Source organism: Urocitellus parryii, chromosome 7 (genome assembly GCF_045843805.1).
Source record: "Urocitellus parryii isolate mUroPar1 chromosome 7, mUroPar1.hap1, whole genome shotgun sequence".
In the NCBI taxonomy this organism is placed as follows: domain Eukaryota; kingdom Metazoa; phylum Chordata; class Mammalia; order Rodentia; family Sciuridae; genus Urocitellus; species Urocitellus parryii.
This window is the reverse complement of record NC_135537.1, coordinates 68,244,303-68,259,716: the sequence shown is the minus strand read 5'-3', so window position 1 is coordinate 68,259,716 and position 15,414 is coordinate 68,244,303. Positions and strand designations below refer to the sequence as shown.

Below are 15,414 nucleotides of genomic sequence, written 5' to 3'. Positions count from 1 at the left end.
AGCCAAAGTCCTGCTCTCATGGAGCTTTTGTTCTTTCTTTTTTTTTTCTTCTAATATTTATTTTTTAGTTGTAGTTGGACACAATATTTTCATTTATTTATTTTTATAAATAAATGCTGGGTATTGAACCCAGGGCCTTGCCCCTGCTAGGTGAGCACTCTACCACTGAGCCACAACCCCATCCCCTCATGGAGCTTTTGTTCTAATGAGGGCGACACACCAGTACAAGGATAAGGACAGGCAGGCAGGAAGCAAGGAAAGAGAAGGAGGAATGTCATTAAATCCAGAGGGTAAGGCATGCTATGAGGAAAATAATTAAGAGAAGGAGAACTCAGGGTGGGAGTTAGGTGGCCAGTGGTGACTTAGAGAGCCAACACTGTATTCACCCCACCTCCAGTTAAGTTCTGCCCCTGTGCACAGCCGTGGTCACTGACCACCCAATGGTCTTTCTTCTCTCTTAACTCAGCACATTCTGATTTTGTGGCATCTCTCTTTCCTTCTGCCTTCTATGTTCATTTTTTTTTTTAATTTCTCCCATTCAATTGCAAGCTCCTGATAACAGGGGCTGAGTTCTTTTCTGCTTGGATTCCATGCTGGAGCACAGTGCTATGAAGCATATAACCCATATTTTAAAAAAAAGAATGCTATTTTTGAAAACTTAGCAAGTCACATTTTCTGTTTTTTCTTTCTCCTTGTTTTTCAGAGCATTTGCATGAAACATGATCAGTTCTGCTAAGGAATTCTTTTCTCCTGCTGAGCAGTTCCTGCTGCCTGCATCTTCAATCCTGTGTAGGTGACAGCCACCTCCTTCTGTTCAGGATAAGATGAAGGGCCTCTAATATTGTACTCCTGACCGCATAACGAGAATTACCAGTAGGCTTGAAAGCATTCCTAAGAAATGTTAGCCCACTCTGCTGCAAATATCTTTAATAATTGATGATGAGAAAGGCAGAAAGTTATGATACATTTATTTCTTTATTGTGGAAAAATCTCTGTAGATTTTCAGTGCCCAAATGTAAACTAAAAAAGAAAAGAAAGTTATTATATTGGGCCTTTGAGTGCATAGTATGGAACAATTTCAGTTTGGAGACAGATAATGACTTCTTTGGGATCAGAGGGATTTGTAGAGATTGTGGATGTATGTTGTTTTTTTGTTTAATTGTAGATAGTTTCAATAAGGGTAATTGTATTAGTAATGTTTTTTTTTCAGAGAACCCAAAATAATTTATCTGTTTGTCTATCTATCTATCTATTCATCTTTATTAAAAAAATTGAATTATGCAGTTATGGAGACTACGTCCCAAAAGTTGGCAAGCTGCAGACCAAGAGTCCTAGAGATATAATCTCAGCATCTGAAGGTCTGAGAACCAGGGGAACCTGTATAAGTTTCAGTCCAAGTCTGAGTCCCAAGGTAGGGAAAGACCAGTGTCTAAACTGGAAGGATAGAGAAGCAGACAGAGTAAACTCTCCCTAACTCAAGAGTTTTTTTTATCCCATTCAGGCTGTTAATGAATTGAATGAAATTGAATGAAGCCCACCACCCACACTGGGAAGGGCAATCTGCTTTTTTGTTTTTTTAATCTGCTTTTAATCTACTTGTCCAAATGTTACTCCTTATTTATTTATTTTATGGTGCTGGGGATTGAATCCAGGAGTACTTTACCACTGATCTGCATCTTCCATCATTTTATTTTTTATTTTGAGACAGGGTCCTGCTATGTTGTCCACGCTGGCCTTGAACTTGTGGTCTTCCTTCCTCAGCCTCCTGAGTAGCTGGGATTACAGATGTGTGCCACCCTACCTGTCAAATGTTGACTTTCTTAAATACCCTCACAGACATACCCAGAATCTTGTTTTGTTGTTGTTGTTGTTGTTTTTCTCATCTCTTCTTGAGAGCATAGACTTTTTTTTTAACACAACAGAAATTTATTTCTTTTTTTCTTTAATTTGTTCTAATTAGTTATATATGACAGTAGAATGCTTTATGACACATCATACATAAATGGAGTATAACTTCTTCTCATTTTTCTGGTTTACATGATATAGAAGCACACCAGTTGTGTAGTCATATATGCACATAGGGTAATAATGTCTGATTCATTCTTCTATCTACTATCATTCCCATCCCCAAACCCCCTCCCCTCCCTTCACTCCCTTCTGTCTAATCCAGAGTATCTCTATTCTTCCCTAGCCCCACCTGCATTGTAAATTAGCATCTGCATGTTAGAGAAAACTTTGGCCTTTGGTTTTTTTGGGATTGGCTTATTTCACATTAGTCTCCAGTTCCATCCATTTACCTGCAAATGTCATAATTTCATTCTTCTTTAAGGCTAGGTAATATTCCATTATATATATATATATATATATATATATATATATATATATATATATATATATATTTCTTTATCCATTCATCTACTGAAGGGCACTTAGCTTGGTTCCATAGGTTAGCTATTGTGAATTGAGCTACTATAAACATTGATGTGGCTATGTCACTGTAGTATGCTGATTTTATTTATTTTTATTTATTTATTTATTTATTTTTTCAAAGAGAGAGTGAGAGAGGAGAGAGAGAGAGAGAGAGAGAGAGAGAGAGAGAGAGAGAGAGAGAATTTTTAATATTTATTTTCTAGTTCTCGGCAGACACAACACCTTTGTTGGTATGTGGTGCTGAGGATCGAACCCGGGCCAGGCGAGCGCGCTACCGCTGAGCCACATCTCCAGCCCTAGTATGCTGATTTTAAGTCCTTTGGATATAAACCCAGGAGTGGTATGACTGGGTCAAATGGTGGTTTCATTCTAAGTTTTCTGAAGGTATCCCTATACTGCTTTCCAGAGTGGTTGCACCAATTTGCAGTCCCACCAGCAGTGTATGAGTGTGCCTTTTCACCTACATCCTCATCAACATTTATTGTTGCTTGTATTTTGAAAATTGCCACTCTGACTAGACAATGTAGTTTTGATTTGCATTTCTCTAATTGCTAGAGGTGTTGAAATCTTTTCATATATTTGTTGGTTGATTGCATTTCTTCTTCTGTGAAGTGTCTTTTCAGTTCCTTAGTCCATTTATTGGGTTATTTGTTCTTTTGGTGTTAAGTTTTTTTATATACCCTGAAGATTAATGCTCTATCTGAGATGCCAGTGGTAAAGATTTTCTCCCATTCTATGGGTTCTCTCTTCACGTTACTGATTGTTTCTTTTACTGTGAAGAAACTTTTTAATTTGATTTCATCCTATTTATTGATTCTTGATTTTACTTCTTGTGTTTTAGGGGTCTTGCTAAGGAAGTCAGTTCCTAAGCTGATATGGTGGAATTTGTCTCCTTAGGCCTTAGCTTAGTTGTCTATAAAATACATGGGATTAGTTGATATTGAATTTCTCTTCTATTTTTAAAATTCTATTCTTCCAAGGCTTAAAAAAAAGACAACAGAGAAAGTGGGTGTAAAGATAGAATTCACCAAGAACCTCTTGCCTTTTGCCTGCATTGATTCTTCTTCAGCGTCATCTTTTGCCTCTTTCTAAGCATCTGGTTGGGGTTCTCTAGAGGAACAGAGTAAATAGAATATATATATAATTATAAAAGTCAATTTATTGTATTGGCTTCTACAACAAGAGGTTGAGCAGTCCCACAGTGGCTGTCTGCAGGCTGAAAAGCCAGAGAAAACAGTAGCTTTTAGTCTAAAAGGGACCAGTGATGCGGCCTTTATGACCAAGGACAGCATAAAGCAAGCCACCTGTACCTGACTGTACCTGAATATTCCAAACCATTTTAAAGGAGGGAGCCCCAGAAAGATATGTTGCCAGCTCCAAAGAAACCTGGCTCCTTATGAGTTTATAGTGTACACAGGAAACCTCTTTAGAGTATTGGGAAGTAGGCATGAGATTGTTTTCTGCAACTGCAGTATGGGAACAGATGAACCATTCTCTAAAATTCTCAGAGATTTTTCCCATCTGAGTTTTCTGAGTGTTTCTAACATGTGTCAACTCAGGCTGTTGCTAACTGTTGCTGATTGCTGGTAAATTGCCCACAGTAGCAAATAGTGGTCCTGGAAGCAACAAAGGCATAGAAGGAGTACGGATAAGTGGTCTCAATGGCACAGAGTACTAGACTAAAAGCCCAGATTATCTAGGTAAAAAGGAAAAAACTCTCTTGGGAGCCCAAGGCAACAAAGGAATACAGAAACAGGGAACAGGTTTCCATCAGAAACTGAGACTCTGCATATATTAATTTTCTTGCTAAAAGATAAATGGATACTGGCCACCAAGATTGGGAAAAATTGCTTCTCAAATCTCAGTGTGTCGGAATTCTGAATGAATCCAAGATAAAATAGGAGAAGTAATGCCACATGCAAATAAGGAAGTTCAAGATTTTCATCACTTGATCGAAGCTAATGGAAGTTATATACACTGAAATGTAACAGAAAATTATTGTGGACTATTTGGGTTACCTATTGATTGCTGGCCCCCTTCTCCTCTCTACATCACAGTTGTAGGGAGGTTTTTCCTTTCCTGGGCTGGGATGGGGATGTGAACAGAGGGGTTTCTTATACTATGTTCAGTTCATTTATTGAGGAAATATTTATTGTGTTCAATGACTGAATGTCCTAGGTTTTAGGAATATAACAAGATGGAATTCAAGTTGTTTTAGTTCTTCCCACTTTCCCATTATTCTTCTGAAAGTTTGATGTGTCTATTGACCCTCCCTGGATGCTCTTTTCTTTTCATTGATGGGATAGAAGGGGGTGGAACAGATAGGAATAGAGTGACCCTGTTTCAGCAGGGAGACCAAAGCACTTGTTTGGTGTCTTGGGTGTCAACTGCAGATATAAAGGAAAGGGAATGGCCTGGTTCAGAAGCCTTTGATTCAAAGGTTGCCTTAGAGGTCTGTTTGGAGTAGTTACTCTTATTAGAGCAAAGTCACTACAGTCAAGGATATCTGTTCAGTAACTGCATCAGTTGGAGTTTTATCAGGAAATAGATGGCATGCTGAAGTGGTCAGATGAAGATAATTTAATGAATGGAATTTTCCTGGAGGTGTGGGCAGGGATAAGAAAATCAGCAAGAGATGGAGAAGAACTCAGAGTGTTAGTGATGGAGGAGAGTGCCTTCTGATTAAAATGTGTCAATCTCATGGAGCTGTCACTTGGAGTCTGTAGCACCACAATAGTAGTTACATTTAAACATGAGTTTTGGAGGGGACAGTCAAACTATAGCAGCTGGGAAGGTAGGTGTTTGGATTTTAGATTCCATATAGTAGAAATTGACAAAAGAATAAAGAGTTGGCAATGTCTCTTGGTTCAACCAATTATTGGATAGTTTCTTTATACTATAGTTTTTGTGGCACATTCTTTCATTAGAATGTTCAACTAATTTAAGAAACCTTATTCTATGGGTTTTGAAGGTGACAGTGTATTTTGGTCTATTTTATATTGATTTAACGATGTAACTCTGAATGCTTTTTAATTTTCTTGTCCCTGAGTTTATGAAGAACACTGCATCAGATATCCCATGCATAATAATAATAATACCTGTGATGGCAAGATCAGAGATCAAGAATGAATAGACCTGAGCTCACTCCCTGTCACATAGCAGGCATTCAGCAAATCGTGACTATGTTAGTCATCTTTTCATTGCTGTGAAAAAAAAAAATCTGACAAGAACAATTTAGAGGAAGTAAACTTTATTTTGGGCTCTTGGTTTCAGAAGTTCAGTCCATAGTTGGCTAATTCCATTGCTCTGGGCTGGAGATAAAATAGAACATCTTGGGAGGAGAATGAGAGGAGTACTGTTCAACTCATGGCAGCAGAAAAGGGGGGAGAGAGAGAGAGAGAGAGAGAGATGCGCCAGGGACAAAATATAAACTTCAAAGGCATGTTCCCAGTGACCCATTTTATCCAGCCACACCCCCACCTGCCTAAAGGTACCACCCAGTTAGTCCTTTCAAATTATTAATCTATCAAATTGATGAATCCACTAATTAGGTTATAGCTCCCATAAACTAATAATTTTACTTCTAAACCTTCCTGCGTTGTCTCATGCATGAGTTTTTTTGGGACACCTCATATCTAAACCATAACAGTGACTTCCATGGTTTGAATGACTATCCCCTCCTAAACTCATGTTGAAATTTAATTGCTATTGTAACAATATTGATAGATGAAATTAAGAGGTGATAGGTCATGAGGGCTCTACGTTCATGAATTAATCAATACCAATTTAAAAGGGCTTGATGTTATTTGATCTTTTGCTCTCTCTTGCCCTCCCTTGGCTTTTCCATGATAGGATGCCTTCTGCCATAGGAGGCCTTCTGCCATATTATGATGCACCAAGAAGGTCTTTGTCAGATGCTGATGTCACTGCATGGTGGGTTCTTGTGCCTTCCATCAGAAGGATCAAAGGTGTACCTGCAATGGGAACACAACTCTATTGGGACTTATAGCTTGAGAGACACAGCATTGACCAAGAGGGTGTCAAAGCTGGCTCTCATGACAAAGGGAGAGAGCTCATTTTATTTATGTGGAAGTGTTGTTTCCAAAAGGGGGTTAGGGTTTAGGAATGTTAATTGGTTTTATGTGCATTTCGAAGCTGCTTTTATTTTCCTTTGAGGACACTTTTAATTCTGAGGGGCACACAAGGCAAATCTATAATCCTAGCACCAAATGTTAGTTTCTGATATTGATGTTGCATCTTGTATAAATATCTCTGCCCTGTGATAGGCATAGCCGTAGCTGTGAAGAGAACACCAGATGGGAAATGGAAGAGAACACAAATCATGGCAGGTAACCACTTGAGGGCCATGGGATTTAGACACTTTGGTGTCTCCTTAGTAACTTAATGCTTTAGGTTTTTTTATCATCATGGTGAGAGCATCCTAGCCCTAATGAGTCACCTTGGCACGTACCAAACTTTGGTGACTGATAAACTGTGAGTTAAGGTGGAAGAGCAGGGAAAATATATACAAGGGTTCTAAGAGTTAACAAGCTATGACTTGAGGTCCCTGGAGTATATTTGCCCCCTTTTTCTGGAGGGACGGAAGGCTGTCTTACTGGTACTTTGATATTAGACTTCCCAGCAACCAGCACCGTGACAAAATGAATTTCTATTGTTTATAAATTACCCAGTTTGTGATATTCCATTATAATAACACAAAATGGACAGTGCTTCTTCTTATTATTCATCATTCCTACCTTCAGATGTGGATGATAGAGGAATCTTGGATGGAAGCAGCTGGCTACACAGATGGTGTTGACAAGTGGGGTTTGGATGTGTGAGCCCTGGTTTAAAACATCAGGATGATGTGTTCTTGGCTAAGGCTGGAGACTGGATGGAGAGGTAGAGTGCATTTGCTCAGAAGCTAGCTAACAAATACAGAGTGCTTAAAGTTGGATAGGGAGGGAGGAAAGAAAACTAAAATTAAAAAAATCAGTAAAATCAGTTTTGTAGAGAATAAGAATTGTGAATTAAAAGAAGAGTAAAATTGTGATGAGTCACAGGACGGACAATTGAGGAGGGAGCTGGAGATGGTAACACTGCACATTGTCCTCTCATTGGGCTGACCTCATTGTGTTGCAATTATGCCATATTTACATTTACTTTCCTGATGAACACAATGTGAGATAAGACAAGCACCAGTCTAATTTTCCCAGAAATAGATTCTAGACCTAGAGATGCCATCAAATCTAGATGGCTTAGATGAAGAGATGTTCTCAGGTGCCTGTATGAGGGCTCTGTGGAAAACAGGACAGCATCATTTAAAGAACTTTTATTGTGTTCTGGGCACTATTTTAAGTACTTCACTTAGATTATTTCATGTGATCTTCACAACAGCTTGATGTGGTAGACATGATTATCCTCCTTGCTTTAAATAACAGAGGAAATGGAAACACAGAGTGGTTAAGTAACTTAAATAAGGTCACACAGCTCATAGAAGTTTAAACAAAAATGGTACAATATGGATGTCAGGCTGATTCCCTGTGTCTATATAGATAAATTATGTTGGTTTGAACTGATTTCTTTTTAAAAAAATAGGTTTACTAGACCGGCAAGAGTAATGTGGTTGCAATATGCATTTGCTTTTGAGAATATTTCATTTTATTATAGAAGATAGGTTTGTAAACTACAGGTGAAAACATTTTGAGTATGTTAGGTGTAGATAGCCAATAAGTAAATAGTTCATGTGTAGGAGAAATACAGGAAGGGATAAAAGGTCCCAAAATGCCTAATATTCATGAGGCCCCAAGTACTAAATATTCTTAACACTAAATAAACTAGGAAGTACTAAATATAAAAACAGCTCAACATATTCAGGTTACATTCGCTGAGCAAATACTATTCATGAGGCCCCAGTTCTTAGCACCAATTCCGGCAACATGTTCCCTCTGTCCAAGATACACATATAAACCCAAGGTTGTTCATCAGGTCACTGGTGAACTGTAAGTGAATCTCTACAGTGGAACCAGTGTGTGTCAGTGGACCCAGGGCACTGTCTGTCCCTGGATCCTCTCACTCACATGTGAATTCTGGTCCTCATAACCTTACCATCAGAAGGAAAGGTGTGTGTGTGTGTGTGTGTGTGTGTGTGTGTGTGTAAGTAAGACAGGGTGTGAGGAGAGAAAGAAGAGGGAAGGTGAAGAATGGATTGCTAATCCATTCAAACTCTGGAATATTGTGATATGAACATTTAGATGGAAACTTTTGTTATTGTTGTTGTTTAAACACAAAAGGAATTTATCGGCTCTTGTATCTGGGAAGTTCAAGGAATGATGCTAGTTTAAGGCTTCTGGATGGAAACTTTGTAACCTGGATTTCTCTAAAAAAAAATAGTTTTCAAAAATTTTTGTTCTTGATCCACAGTAGGAAATACATGTACTCTATATCTTGACCCAGTTTACATATACCAATATATACTTATATATGTATATGTATGAAACCAAAGCAAGAGATCTGTGAAATTTACCTTTACCACATTTGGTAACTCTAATAAATTCCATTCTGTTTAACTTAAAAGAAATCCTGAACACAGTGCACTAAATTAATGTACACCTCACTATTGGGTCATGACCCGTAGTTGGAAAAAAGTGTTAAAGGATTTGTGATTGACTTTTGTCCTTTTTGTTGTCCAGACTGAGCCCATGGAACCCAATGTTTGTTATGACCCGAATGCCTTAAACACTTCTTCACAGATGGAGCAGAGAAGAATGAGAAGAATGGTGAATCCAAAGACTTGTGACCCAATAATTTGCATATATTTCTTCATGTAATTCTCATAGTCATTCTATTCATATTGAATATTTTAATTCTCCTCTTGCAAATAAAGTAGGTTTAAAGGAGTTGTGTGATTGATCAATGACTATAGGGGCAGTAAGTGAGATAATTTGTATTTTAACCCAGGAATGTTTGAGTACAGCTTTAAGACAGGGTGTATCTTCTGTCCCAACAAAATTTCCATTCCCACATCTCCTGTATTGTATTTCTGGAGCCCAAATTCTCTTCCATTTCCCCTCCTGAATCCCAAACTCTCTCCTCACTCTGTATGCCACTGGAATAACTTGAGGGTAAAGATTTTATGTCTTATACAGATGTGCCTGGTGATGATCCTTAGCCCCAGGGTAATGGTATATATAACCTCATCTTATCCTCACAAATGTTTTCTAGGCTACATTTTGGATGAAGCAAGAGCTGACATTATAGAAGCAACTGTCTGTTATGTGGTCTTCAATGACATATGACAATCTCCCTCCTTAATTAGGAACAGGATATATGTATGATTAATATCCCCAAGCAATGCCTCTCCAACAGGTGAAGTCTCAGTAGTTGGTATTTGAAATATTCCTCTGTGAAACCTAAAATTAGTACAATAGAATGCAAATGCAAAAAGGCAGACACACCAGTACATGGAAAAATTTCTTATTTTTGTACATCTTTATGTATGATATATATTTCTAGAATCAGAATTTTTTTTTCTTTTGGCAACACTGAGGATCAAACACAGGACTTTGTGCATGCTAGGTAAGAAATCTACCACTGCCTTATGTTCCCAGCCCTTAGAATCATGGAACATTAAGTAAACTTCAATTATCATTGTTTTGGGGGTCAATGTCTTTGGGCTTGAAGGAAATTTTGAAATGGATTAGGATTAGTTTTGTTGCTGAACAGGACATGAAATCATGCAAGTAGAAAGGATCTTAGAATTATTTTAAGGAAATGGAAGCTTAGTCACTTTAAAAGTTCATTTTTTTTCCCAACAATAAAATGAATACACATTTATTGTAGATCATTTTAAAAACAAACAAACTGTATAAAAACAAAATCACTCTTGGGCTGGAGATATAGCTCAGTTGGTAGAGTGCTTGTCTTGCAAGTACAAGGCCCTGGGTTCAATCTCCAGCACCACAAACAAACAAAAACTACTCTTAAACCCCGAGTTAAGTATTATTTACATTTTTGGTATATTTTCCTCCATTTAAAAAAAATTCTCTCTTAATTTGCTCATGTTTACAAAATTGGTGAACTCATTATACTGCAATTAAAAATATAGTTTCATACCCTTGTTAAAAACTTAACATTCTGTCAAGAACTTCTTTTTTTTTTTTTTTTTGTACTGGGGATTGAACTCAGGGGTGCTAGATCACTGAGCCACATCCCCAGCTCTATTTTGTATTTTATTTAGAGACAGTGTCTCATTGAATTACTTAGTGCCTTGCTGTTGCTGAGGCTGGCTTTGAACTCACAATCCTCTTGCCTCAGTCTCCCTAGCCGCTGGGATTACAGGTGTGCACCACTGTGCCTGGCTGTCAAGAACTTTTCACCATGATATTAAATATCATTTGGAAATATGTATTTTAAAATTTATTACTTTCTTGGACATTGTGTTTGTTTTAAGAATATTAAAAGAATGGCCAAATATTGCTGTTTTTATGTGCCTCAAAGTGAAATTCCTACATATAGGAAAAGCAATTCAAGGAGGAGGAAAATCTATTGAAAACGTAACCAACCAGTTCATGTTAAGGCAGTTTTTAATATTACCATTTCCTGCTTACAATATTTTAGCTTATGAAGGCTCATCAGGTACACTTGTTTTGTTTTAAAGACAAAGGTGTTGTTTACATATAATTGACTTTACACAGCACATGCATTCCAAACACCATCCTTTCTGTGCTCTGATTGGAATGCTACCTAAGTCTCAGCAGTGATCAATGTTAGCTGATGGTGCTGATCAATTAAATAATTGGTGTCAACTTCAGAACACCTTTTATTAATGACATTGCTTGACTAACAGATTTCTCTTTAAATGCCAGGTTTCCATAGTAAGATGTTTCAGTAAGTCCTTGAATTTACTCTATAAGGAAATAAGGTTATTTCATAAAGAAAGGAGTTTGAAAGGAAAAATATCACACCATATCTTATTTTACTATCCACTTCTTAATTCAGTGAAACAAAAGCTATAAGAAGCACCCCTGACCTTGTTTGTGTATGTGTGTGTGTGTGTGTGTGTGTGTGTGTGTGTGTGTGTACATTCCTGTTCTGGACTCCAGGGATATGCCCAGTGGTGGCTGCCTTAAATTATTATTCAACACAACGGCTTTTGGCTCTTCTATTTTTACTTAATATTTCTCAAAAACATCTGAATTTTTTTGTGTTATGTAAATTGTTAGTTTACTATTTCACACAATGGTTTTCAAACTGTTCTCTAAGGCCTGAAGACAGAGTTCTCTAAAATTTTCTAGGTGATTGTTAAATATACTGCTTCTAGGGCTTAAATCCAAATTCTGATTCAATAAGCTGGGACATCCACTTTTTTTTTGTGTGTGTGATACTGGGGATTGAACTCAGGGCCTTGTGCATGTGAGGCAAACACTCTACCAACTGAGCTTGGACATCCACATTTTGAGGACCACACTCCAGTGTCTTTGTCTTTTTGGGCTTGTATAAGAAAATACCATAAACTGGGTGGGTTATGAACAACAGAAATTGATTGCTCACAGTTTTGAAAGCTGAGAAGTCCCAGATCAAAGGCACCAACAGATTTGGTGTCTTCTCACTGTACTTCATATGTCTGAAGGGGTGAGGCAGCTCTTTGCAGTGTCATTTATAAGGGCACTAATCTCATTGATGAGGGCTCATGACCTAATTGCTTCCCCAAAGCCCCAATTTCTAATATCATTAGGTTTCAACACATGGAATTAGGTACACTTGTTTTGTTTTAAAGACAAAGGTGTGGTTTTACATATATCTGATGATTAGGTTTTAGGTTTCAACACATGGAATTTTGGGGACACAAATGTTCACTCTGCAGCTCCTGGGGGAGGGGCTGTGATAGTGGTAGGCTGAGGGGTGAATTTTAACACCCTCTTCCTCTATTCTACTATAATAAAATTTAAAAAAATCTGAAAATAGCCTTTCTAAAGAATGTTGTTTATTCTACTCTAATATAAACTTTAAAAAGCAATCACTTTCAGGAGTCTAAAACCAGGGGTTTATAAGACCAGACTATAACACAGGGTGGTTACCAGTTAGTTGCTCCACTTCTGGAGGAAGGGCAAAAGGTTTTGTTTACTTCTGCCTTCCTCCTCTTCTTCTTGTCTTTAACCCTCAGAGACTGAATCAGTAGTCTCTATGATGTGTGCGGTGATGCAAGTGGATGTGTTCATGAAAATGAGAAAAGAAGAAGAAACATCATCTTAGTTTTTTCAGTAAAAAATATAATAGTAATGTGCTTCATAATTTTTGGTGTGTGTATGGAGATGTATGGTTCATCATGTGAATAAGCTGTAACTTCCAAGTAGGTTACTGAAAATAGGGATAATTTATCTAACATAAGGAAAGCTTTTTGTAGTCTAGAGTGTATTTTAAATATTTCCACATAGATGGTGCAATGTAATGTGTGTGTGTATGAATTACTTGGACTCCACACAAACTTGGGTAGTCATTTCACCTAACTGGAATGCCTGTTTCTATGGGATCATTAGTTTATGATTAACCAAAAGACAGACTCTATGGGCAACCAGTCATCTTTATCTTATCATAATGAGACTAGACATGTTAACATTATTATTATTATTATTAAAATATAGAACACTTCACAAATTTGTGTGTTATTCTTACTCAGGGTTCATGATAATTTTCCATGTATCATTGCAATTAGTATATGTGCTGCCAAAGTGACACTATTTTTTATTTTTTAAATTCACAAATAAAAATTATATGTTTGTGGTATACAACATGAAGCCTTCATAGATGTAGACATTGTGAAATGGCTAAATTAAGCAAATTAACATAAGTATTACATCACATACTACTTTTTGTAGTGACATTTAAAATATGCTCTTTTAGAAATTTTTTTGTATACAGCATATTATATTAACTATTGTAACCATGATGTACAATAGATTTCTTGAAGTTATTTCTGGAACTAGATATTTTGTTAATGTTATAAGTGGGATGAAATTAATGGTTTGATATTTCATACAATGGCTTTTAGAAATAGTTTCATTCCTGAAGTTACTGGTGTCTAAGATATATTGATTAAGATTCTCAGAAATATTTTAGAAATACTCTCCCACCCTGTATGAAAGGGTAGAAGCAGCTAGGGAGCCCATCTCCCTTCACACACAATATTACTTTTCAGGTTTGAATATTATATGGTCTTTCATTCCCACAGAAGATTCTGGTCAACTGATACTGAGAAGCCAAATGAATTTTATCTCTAGACTTCATGTTTTTTTCTTGAAAAATTTAATGCAAACTGTAGACACAACACTTAAAAAGGCAGAGTCTGGGACTATGTCCAAGAAATCAGTTTGCTTTTGTGTTAGCTGCTAGTAAATGCTTATATCTGTAGAAGAATTTAAACTGAGAACTGCTTTATAACCTGCCACGAATATAAGTATTTATGAGTAAGCTGATACCAATGTACTCTTATGTAACAACATTCATGATACCAAAATTAGAATTCAACAAGTTTTTGAATTATTAAAGGAAACCTTTGTACATTACAAGAAAACTCCTCTTTGCCTTAAACACAAAACCAATTTATTTTCTTTTTTGGCATCAATGGCTCCTTTTCTAAAATTTATTTATTTAGATGTGGTGCTGAGAATCGAACCCAGTGCCTCACACATGCCAGGCAAGTGCTCTACCACTGAGGCACAACCCCAGCCCCCCCCCCCAAACTAATTTCTTGATGCCAGCTATTAGAATATACAGATTCAATTTTAATTTTGTAATTACTTGTATATTATTTACCTGACAATATATTGGCTGGCTGGTGCTTTGCCTTCTCAAAATACCCGTGCCAATGGTTTATTTCTTTATAAGAAGCACTTTTGCTTATTGGAAGCTGGAGTAGACATTGTTTCCCTAATTCCTTCTTGCAAGTACAACAAAAAGCTGTAGATAATGTATATAAGATGACATAGAAGATTTATGGAAGGTAGAATGAAGAAGTCAGATATACTAGAAACCTCAGGACCCAAGGAACATCAAAATGCCAAGTTCTTTGGGTTTTCTTTTTGTCTCGAATATCCTGGAGTTGGAGCTTAATAGGCCAAAAATCTAGAAACACCAATAAGTACAGAGCAAAAAACAAACAAAGAAAACCCCCCAAACCACTGTTTTCTCTAGTCAAAGTTCTAAGAAATGGAAAGGGGCAACCTAGCAAGACAGAAACCTTTTAGAAACTACTCTGCTTCAAGCAAACAGCATAGAAAAACTGTGATCTCACTTCTACCTATGCCAGCAGACTACCACTGTCACCAGTCTTTAACAAGGAATTTCTCACCTGTGTCTCAGAGGAAACCTAGAGTCAGGACTTTCCTCTCCACTCAGTGGAATGAGAGCACCTCTTATCCCATGGTGTCAGCAGAAGCATGCGGTTTTTTTTTACATAAAAAAATACCTGGAACAGCAAACAAAAAACTACACTAAGAGATTCATTGAAAAACAATATACAGAAAATATAGATCATGTATAGAAGCTAGAGTAAAGAGAAGGGGGAGGGAAGGATAAGATTACATAAAGAATTGATCAAATACAAATTAATAGATGAGAGAAGGGAAGTCTAGTAGAGGAAGGAGAAGAGGGTAGGACAGGAGGGGGAAAAAGGAAGGAAAAAGTTGTGATCATGAACTGAAATCAATTTCCATGCATGTCTGAGTTTGTTGGAAAAACCCAACTACTATGTATAACCATAGAGATCTAATTAAATTTTAAAAAAAGAATAAAACCAATATATATAAACCTAATGGAACTCAAAAAGTGTTCAAGTAACCTCTAGGAAGAGAGTACAAAGAAAACAAATGATAAACTGGGAGAACAAACATAAAACAAAAACAAAAAATAAAATGACAGGCTTAAGCCATAATATATCAATACTTATATTAAATGTGAGTGGTAACCAAGAGAGATTGGCAGATT

At 36.9% G+C, this 15,414-nt stretch overlaps 1 non-coding gene across 1 annotated transcript; it reads right to left on the bottom strand.

Moving 5' to 3' along the window:
- Positions 1-13,063: 13,063 nt before the first annotated feature.
- On the bottom strand, positions 13,064-13,167 carry LOC113197611 (U6 spliceosomal RNA). The gene has a single exon (XR_003302726.2). It is a non-coding gene; the product is annotated as a U6 spliceosomal RNA (small nuclear RNA).
- Positions 13,168-15,414: the final 2,247 nt, after the last annotated feature.